The following is a 10,061-nucleotide window of genomic DNA, read 5'->3' as shown; positions in this document are numbered from 1 at the left end:
CTAGTGGATGAGGCTGGATCTTGTCTTTCTCATGGGCAGGACCATGTCTGGTCGTGTATTTTGGGGTGTCTGTGACCTTATTATGATTTTAGGCAGCCTCTCTGCTAATAGGTGGGGTTGTGTTCCTGTCTTGCTGGTTGTTTGACATAGGTTGTCCAGCAGTATAGCTTGCTGGTGTTGAGTGGAGCTTAGTCTTAGCATTGAGATGGAGATATCTGGGAGAGCTTTCATCATTTGATATTACATGGATCTGGGAGGTCTCTGGTGGACCGGTGTCCTGAATTGGCCTCTCCCACCTCAGAGGCCCAGGGCTGACACCTGGCTGTAGCCCAAAGACCTTGTCAGCCACACAGCTTAGAAGAAAAGGTAGAAAAAAAGAAAGAACAAAAGAAAAATAAAATAAAATAATTAAAATAAAAAATAAAAAAAATTATTAAAAATAAAAATATTAAAAAGTAACAAAAAAAGAAGGAAAGAAGGAAGAGAGCAGCCCAACTAAAGTAGAAATCCACCAGTGATAACAAGCGCTAAGAACTATACAAAAAATAAAAAGGGAGAGACAGAACCCAAGGACAAATTGTAAAACAAAGTTATACAGAGAAAATCACAGAAAGAAGCATACACAAACACACTCACAAAAAGAGAAAAAGGAAAGATATAAAAGAAAGAAAGCAACAGAACAACCCAATCAATAAACAAATCTACCAATGATAATAAACTTTAAATACTAAACTAAGATAAACATAAGACCAGAAACAAATTAGATGGGGAAGGAAAGCAAACTCCAAGTCTACAGTTGTTCCTAAAGTCCACCACCTCTATTTTGGGATGATTTGTTGTCTATTCAGGTAGTCCAGAGATGCAGGGTACATCAAGTTGATTGTGGAGATTTAATCTGCTGCTGTTGATACTGCTGAAGAGATTTCCCTTTCTCTGTTTGCATAGCTCCTGGGGTTCAACTTTGGATTTAGCCCTGCCTCTGCATGTAGGTTGCCTGAGGGCAGCTGTTCTTCGCTCAAACAGGACAGGGTTAAAGTAGTAGCTGATTAGGGGGCTCTGGTTCACCCAGGCCGGGGAGAGGGAGGGGTACAGAATGTGGGGAGAGCCTGTGGTGGCAGAGGCCAAAGTGACTTTGCAACAGCCTGAGGCACACCCTGTGTTCTCCTGGGGAAGTTGTTCCTGGATCACGGGACCCTGGCAGTGACGGACTGCATGGGCTTCTAGGATGGGAGGTGTGGATAGCAACCTGTGCTTGCACACAGGCTTCTTGGTGGCTGCAGCAGCAGTCTTAGTGTTTCACGCCTGTCTCTGATAGCCATGGCTCGTGTCCATCTCTGGAGCTCGTTTAGGTGGTGCTCTGAACCCCCTCTCCTTGCGCACCCTGAAACAATGGTCTGTTGTCTCAGAGGCAGGTCCAGACTTTTTCCCGGACTCCCTCTCAGCTAGCTGTGGCACACTAGCCCCCTTCAGGCTGTGTTCACACACCCAACCCCAGTCCTCTCCCTGGGATCCGACCTCCGAAACCCAAGCCTCAGCTTCCAGCCCCCGCCCACTGCAGCGGGTGAGCAGACAAGCCTCTCGGGCTGGTGAGTGCCTGTCGGCACCGATCCTCTGTGTGGGAATCTCTCTGCTTTGCCCTCCGCACCCCTGTGGCTGCGCTCTCCTCTGCAGCTCTGAAGCTTTCCCCCTCCACCACCCACAGTCTCCGCCCACGAAGGGGCTTCCTCGTGTGTGGAAACCTTTCCTCCTTCACAGCTCCCTCCCACTGGTGCAGGTCCCATCCCTATTCTTTTGTCTCTGTTTATTCTTTTTTCTTTTGCCCTACCCAGGTACGTGGGGAGTTTCTTGCCTTTTGGGAAGTCTGAGGTCTTCTGCCAGCATTCAGTAGGTGTTCTGTAGGAGTTGTTCCACATGTAGATTTATTTCTGATATATTTGTGGTGAGGAATGTGATCTCCATGTCTTACTCCTCCATCTTGAAGGTCTCTCTTTAACTCAGTTTTAATATCTTTAGGAAATTTTCAAGAAGGGCAGAAGTTGTGTTTATGAGCTCTTGGACATCTGAGAGTCTCTCTGATGTTTTAAAAAATAAATGACATTTTTAGGCCTAATTATTAGGTTACAGTTCAATTTGTCTGAAAATTTTATATATATTGCTTCTTTATTTTTCTGTTATGTAATTTTAGAGATGTCAGAGTCCTCCTGGTTTTTATTCCTTAGTGGTTAATCATTTTAGTTTTCTCTGCCTTTTCATAGAGGTTTTTCCTTGATTGTGCTACTTAAAAAAAAATTTTGTCTGAATAGTTCTAAAAAATGGTCTCTTTTTATTTTTTCTTGGTTTACCTTATATTTTCAATTATGTCTTGGTTTTTCTTTGATTACCTATATTCTTGTTTCTTGAAAATACTCGTAATTGTTGGTTTGATTCTAATTCTTTATCTCTTCATCGAATGTTTCCTCACATCATTTTCATTTTATTTCTTCATTGTTATTTAAGCACTTTAAAAAGCATTATGCAGATTATTTTGTTTGGCTATTATAATTTTGGTTTCTTTGAAATATCTTTTGATTTTATTTATCTCCATTTACATCTTACTTTGTTGTCTTTGTGTCTCCTCGTTTAACTATCCTTTCATTTTATTGTATTTTTTTCCTTTGATTCCCTGGGCTTGTTGGCCACTTTTCATTGCATTATACTGAAGATGCCACAAAGTTTTCTGAAACTTTTCTTTTGGTTCCTCAACTAAACAAGGTTTAGGGTTTTGTTCACTCTGAGTCTTCAAAGATAATTTAACCTTTTCCTTAGATTTTGTTAATTTTTTAAAACCACCTTCATCCCCTTGCACCTGAACATTCAGTTTCTTTGTGTTTTAATTTTTATTTTATATTGGAGCACAGTTGATTAACAATGATGTGTTAATTTCAGGTGTACAGCAAAGTAATTCAGTTATACATATACACGTATCTATTCTATTTCAAATTCTTTTCCCATTTAGGTTATTACAGAATACTGAGCAGCATTCCCTGTGCTAGACTGTAGGTACTTGTTGGTTATCTATTTTAAATATAGCAGTGTGTACACGTCTCCCAAACTCCCAAACTATCCCTCCCCCAACTCTTCCCCCCTGGCATCCATAGGTTCAGAACATTCAATTTCTTATGAAAAAAAAATACTGAGACCTTTGCAGCCAACTTGTATGTGGCTTATGTTGGCTTCAGTGTCTATTTGGGTGGCTGTTGGTGGCTTCTGAAAGCTACTGATCTTGACCTTTTTCCTACTTCTAAATCTTGGTTCTCTGAAACATTGAAATGATGGAGTTTCTCAGTGTTTCTCAACAGCAGTAACAGTCAGGATCAATTACAGAGCTTTAAAAAAGCACATTTTTCTGGACTTAAGACCTGGAAATTCTGTGCATGTATGTACGTGTTTGAAAGAAAAATGGAGCAGGGCTTGGAAACCTGTATTATAAAAACCCAATTTGATTTGACAGACCTGGAGCAGTACTATCTGCTGCTAAGGTTTGCACTCTAGATGTAAGAAAAAAGCATTCTAGTGCTTTCTGTCTGTCTGATTTTGTCAGCCAAGATTGAATGGGGGAAATGCAGGAGAAAAAAATGATAAAACAGAGAGAAACATGGAGAAAGAATTTCTGCAACTCAGAAATAACACTGTAAACAGAGAAGAGTCTATTTTATTCTAAAAAGAATCTAAAATTTGAATTTTAAAAAACAACAACAGATTTGAGTACTGGCAATTACTGCAGTTAGCACTGTATTTTTCTCAACTCCCACCAACTGGTTTTACTTTTGGAGATTATTCCTTCTAAGCAACACTGGCAGGTGAGCAACCTGTGCATTTGCACTGGAACTTGTGCTCAAATGGCCCCATGCTTGGTTTAATTTTCTCTTGTCATTGTCTTAAAATTCTTAATTTTATCTTTGAACCTGTGTTTTGTAAGTGAAGTCCAGTTGGACCATGGGGTATGTGCATGAGCAGAGGAGATACACACAATACGCCTGTCTGCCATTCCTCACAGCCCCATTTGTATTTTGCTTTTGTGATGAGCACAGAATTCTGGTGGACCACCATGTGTGGGATTTTGAAAGACAGAGTGAGTCCCTCTGCAATTTAGCGTGTTAATTTCCTATTGCTGCTGTAATAAAATACCACCAACTTAGTGGCTTGAACAATACAAATTTTCTTACAGATATGAAAGTCAGAAGTCTGAGGCTAAAATCAAAGACTTTTTTCTAGCTTCTAGAGACTGCCTGCATTCTTTGCCTCATGGCTGCATCCCCTGGAAATGCTGGAAAAATAGCATTTTCCAGTTTCTTTCTCTGCTCTCATTGTCACATTGCTTTATCTGACTCTCTGGTCCTTCTTTCTTCCTCTTTTAAGGATTACCTTGGGTTTACCTGGATAATCCAGAATAATCTCGCCATCCCAAGATCCTTAATTAAATCACAAAAGTCCCTTTTGCCATGTGCAGTAACATATTCACAGGTTTGGTGACTAAGAGGTGGACATGTTTGTGGGTGGGGGGTGTCATTACATAGTGTACCACACTAAGTGAAGATACCACACTTTCCATTTGAACCAGAATTTGCTTCAAAGACAGAAAAAAGCCAGTGGAGTTTCTAAGAAACACAGATGACCAAACAGCTTATCATTTCTTACTTGTGGTACTTCCCTGTATTAGCTAAATACTTGTGCTCTAAGTGATGCCACAGAAGAAAAGGGGAAGAGGGTACCCTACAGTTTCACTTTCAGTCTTTCCTTACTCATCAATAAACTAAAAGTAAGAGTATTGGTAGAATGTGTGTGTATCAAGAATTGAAATAAAAATAGTGGTGACATTTCCGCTATTCAGGTGGAAAGGAAAACTAATGCAGGTATGAGCTGTGAAATATATTGTGTCATTTTGGTGACTCCACATATTATGTGTGCATTTCAAAGCAACACTGCACAATATAAAAATGCACAGTAAAATCCATTTTAATAAGTTAAAATTTTAATTTTCTTAGAATAACATTCATAGCAAATAACAAACACCAGATGTGTGTGTGTGTGACAGAGACATCACTGAAGAAAGGAAAAAAAAATATTTTAGTACCTTTAACGGCACTTCTTTTCTGCTTTCTGAATAAGGGGCTCCACATTTTCAGTTTGCACTGGGCTCTGCAAAGTATATGGCCAGCCCTGATTCCAGGAACCAAGCAACTACTGTTAGTCTTCCTCATTTCATACATAGACATGCACACACACATTCATACGCATGTGCGTATATGCATATCTGTGTAATTTTGACAGACAAGGTTAGTTATTTTCCCTAACTTGAAAGGAAATAAGTGGGATATTGTTGAGGAGGGGGTGTCAGAAAAAGAGGAAGCAGTACTCTGGTATCTTCTTTCTCACTCTTCTCTGCTTCAGCTACACCATCCATTCTTCATGTAAGCAGGTTTCAAACATTTTTTGCCTCAGGACCCCTTCCCTTTATCATCTTAAATTTATTGAGGATGACAATGAGGTTTTTTTTGTGTGTGTTGTATTTATTGATGTTTACCATAATCAGAAATAAAAACTAAAAAATGTTAAGAGTGGTAGTTTATTAATTCATTAAAAATAAACATTAATGGGCTATTTCATGTTAATTGTTGTTTAATAAAAATTAACTATATTGTTCCAGATTTTAAAAAACTAGTAAGAAAAGTGGCTTTGCTTTCCATTTCTGCAGATTTCTTTAGTATCTGGCTTAAAAAGACTCTTAGATTCTTATCTGCTCCTGCATTAAATCTGTTGCAATATCACACATCATGTTGCCACTGGAAAATTTCACAGCACATCCATGAGAGAACTATAGTGGAAAATGCAAGTAACATCTTATATTATTATGAAGATACATTTGAGTATTTTCATAGAGGTTGCTGACCACACTGTGAGAACTGCTGCCTTATATCCATGCTTTCTGTTGCCACAGGGCCTTTGCATATAGTCTTACCTCTGATTAGGACACTGTTTTTCTCTTCCACCAATTCTTCTTTCTTTCTCAGCCTGAGGTTCATTTGCCTAAGAAAGCCTTCTCTTATTGCCTTCAAAAAGTCATGTTCTGTTACTTTAGGCTTTTACAACACTGGGTACTTCCTATGTAAAATCATTTGTCACAGTTCTACATATGTCTGTATGATTATGTTTCTGTCTCTCCTAGAAGACTAGAAGTTTCAAGAGAGTAAGGCTGTGTCTCACTATTTCATCCCATGTATATAATATAGTATCTGGTCCATATAGCTACTGAACAATTGTTGAATAATTATATTAATTGATCTCAATAATGGTAGAGTTATTATCTAGCATAAATTTCCAAACATTACCAGTGTTAATCAATAGAACCACTGTTTTTTCTCAAGACCAGGACATGGAAAATTATAAGCATTATTCTCTCTGCATCACAACAAAACAAGAAGAAAGAAGGTGATGAAGTTAAAGCATAAGGGATTTGAGTTAAAAGTGTTTCTTGATATTCAGTTTCTACTTTAAAATTTTGAGATGACAGTTAGGAGTAGATCAGTCATTCAAATACTTTGGTGATTGGATGCCAAGCATTTGGCTACCTCTAGATATATAGAAACTACCAGATAATAATGTCACATTGACATCCAGGTGATTCATTGGTGGATGAATCCAACATCTGCATATTTTAGTGTTGAGTAGAACCAAGGTATTAGAAGAATCAGTGAAGATATGTTGTTTTGGGGTTTTCTGCTAACAATGTTAGGGAGATGATTTCAGTGATTTAAACATTTATTTTTGAAATCTTATGGGTGTATGAAAATGTCATTTTTTTATACCCAAGAAAAACTGAGAAAAAATCATATGTGTGGTCAATGGAATGCTCAGATTCCTGAATGCAGGGCAAAATTTTGTATCAGTTTCAGAGGATAGGTAAATTTCTAGTTTCTTGAGCTGTGGCAGATTCTATGGCTAATTTGATGTCAAGGTCTAGGACTACCTCATTTCTATCACTGGTCCTAGTTCAGTGCTTAGATGAATGAAGGTGTTTAATATGGATGAATAAATTGATACTTCAAGCAAACTTCTTTTCTCTGCCTAACTCTCAAAAAACTGAACTAAGCTGAATTATTTGTTGTATAAAGTGAGTGGCTTGAGTAACCTTGGTTGTTTAATACTAGGTTTCCAATTAATTTAATTTATATCATTTATAGGATTATATTGATAATCCTGTTATCTTTTCTACTAGAGATAAAGGGAACAAGTCATCTATGTGGCTGAGTAGTAGCTATTAACATTATCTATTGAAGATTTCAAGGGCATTTTCATTTTTATGTTCCCCAGTTATTATACCACTCCAGCAGGCAGTCATCTCCTTTGCCTCTTCAGGTATGAAATGGCAGCTGCTATAGAGACACAGCGTGGTCACTGTTCACACAGTGGAGCAGAAGTTAATCACCGTTTGAAAACAATTGGCTGACATTAGACCAGAGAGTTAATTAAAGGGAAACTGTTGAGACAAGAATTATACTTGTGTTTTAAAAAGTTTGCCTGTATGACTAACAGTTGAAATCATTAAGAATAAGAACAGAAAGTTAGGTTCCTAAATTCTAATAAATTTTGTTTACTGAACTTTTAGACTGGCTTAATCTAAATTTACTTTGTTCCCCTCTGTTTTTAACGCAGTCTGCTTGGAAAATGATATTACATTGTTCAATGTCATCTGTCTTTTTACAGTTGTAAGAGTACTTTTTTTTGAGTTTTAGCTTCTCACACTTCTTTAGAATGAATTTTATCTTTCTCCCAAGGCAAACTATCCAAAGTCACTGGATAAAAGATACTATAAAAGTCTTCTCTGGGCTTTAAGTCTTTGTAATTTTAAATCCATTGACTAATTTAGCGCCATTGAGTTCTCAGTCTTCAGAGGGATTTCTTTTCATTTGCTGGTCTTGCTTTCATTGAGATAAAGATATCTATTTTTGAAACACCTTTAATGCCAAATGAAATTGAAATTATTAATTGAATTGTTCTGTATTTCCCCTTACACAGGATTTTCTAACTCTATACCCTGTCATTTGTGTGCATAGAAAGGACCAGAAAGGATGTTAGTGGGAATGATCTACATTTTGGAATTAATGTAATCTTTTTGGAAATACAGCATCTATAATTTCAAGGTCAGTCTAAGGAGAAATAATACTTTAACAACAGTATTTTTCATGTGCACAATACTGCATATTTTTTCACTACTGTTATCTCATTTGATTTTGAAGAGAGACAGTCTGGTGCAATATAGTATAACAGATCTTCATCTCCAGGGTTTGACTTTTGAGTTCAAATCTTGACACCATACTTTCTAGCTATGCAGCTTTGCATGAGTTACTTAGTTCCTAGATGCCTCTTTCCTCATGTCTAATATGCTGGTAATAATAACATCTATCTCATTGAATCCTGCAAGGTTGCAGAGAACTAAAAATTATGTACATGTTTTAGAATAAGGCCTGGTTGAGAGTTAAAAGTCATCTTCTTCTTTCTTCTTTTTTCCTCCTTCCCCTCTTCCCCCTCCTTTCTTCTTCTTTCTTTTTCTTCTTCTTTTTTCCTCCTCCCCCTTCTTTTTCTTCTTCTCCTTCTTCACAATAATCACTCAAGAATCCAAGTTGAAATATGACCACAATTATACTCCCTGAACCTCAAATCCCTGTAGATTTGGGAAAGACTCTATTTGTTGCTCACTCCAACGTTAATTTCCCTTTCTTCATTGCTAACAGAATGCTGTTAGCAAAGTACCCAGTCATGGGTACAAATTGTGAGGTGTAAGCTGGTAATAGTGCTAGAATTTCTAGCCAATGAGATGTAAGAGGAAATTTGCTGAGGTAAATATTTTCCTCCTTAAGTAACAGGGCTCATTTGTACCCTTCTCTCTTTTCCTGCTTTGGATGTTGAGACATGAGGATATGATGCCCAGTGGTGTGGCAGCCATCTTATGACCATGAGGCTACAAGCCCAAGGCAAACTTTATACTCTGGGAGGGACAGAGTAGGAGGAGAAAAAGAAACTTTGTCCTTGTTGATGGCATTTTTGAAAATGGGATCACTTCTAGACTTATAAATTATCAATATTCTTAAAGTTTAGGATATTGTTAGTAAATTTTTCTTACTTGCAGCTGAAAACATCTCCATAGGTACTGGATTCTTCTGTTTGCAAGTGACAGAAAGCCAACTCAAACTAGAGAATTTATTCACACACTGAGAATAGTTAATGCAGTCAAATGACTTGCTACAAGAGCCACAGTAGTTCTAAGGACCTCAGAGATGGAAACTAGGGCCTTGAATACCATTGTACACTTCCCTCTCCATCCCTCCTCTCTGCTTCTTTCTGTTTCAACCTCACTTATTTCTACTGCAGATGAACTTTTTCTGGTTGCATGGGTATTCAATCAGGAAAAAACAAAACAGTAAAAACAGAGTAATCTCTCTTAGTTTCTGTTGGAAAATAACTAGGAAAGGATGCTAATTTCATTCTTGCACCAATTGCTACAGCCAAGGGAGAGGTTAGATCAGCCCATTGCTATGGCCAGGGGAGTGAGGTCTCTTTCTGGTAGGCTAATTGGGATAATACACATATGCTGGTTGGAGAATTACTGTGGGATGGGCAGCCACCCCTATTTATTTCTAGTATAAAAATTTAGTAGTTGTGAAAAAGATCTTCCCTCAGGCCATTTGGGTGATGGCTTGAATTAGTTTTGATGCGTTCTGTGCTAGGGTCATTTCTCATTTTCCCGGACAGTTTGACCCTGTGTGTATGTGACCAAAAGAGAAATTCAGAACCTAGAGGATCGTAAGGGAGTGCTCCTGTGGGATTTGCTAATGTGTCTTGCATTCTTATTTCATAGAGGCTGCTTGCTCTGTGGACTAGACTACAGTGGGACTTGAAATAGGGTCATCCAGAGTATACTGGGACTTGAAATAGGGTAGCAGTCAGATTATGTGTCAAACCCTCTTGGGCTCTTGTCAGAGCCTACTAATGCTGACCCTGAGCCCCCATACAAAGAACTCTTT

This window comes from Lipotes vexillifer, unplaced genomic scaffold, assembly GCF_000442215.2.
Source record: "Lipotes vexillifer unplaced genomic scaffold, Lipotes_vexillifer_v1.1 scaffold9, whole genome shotgun sequence".
NCBI lineage: Eukaryota > Metazoa > Chordata > Mammalia > Artiodactyla > Lipotidae > Lipotes > Lipotes vexillifer.
This window is presented reverse-complemented; position numbering follows the sequence as displayed.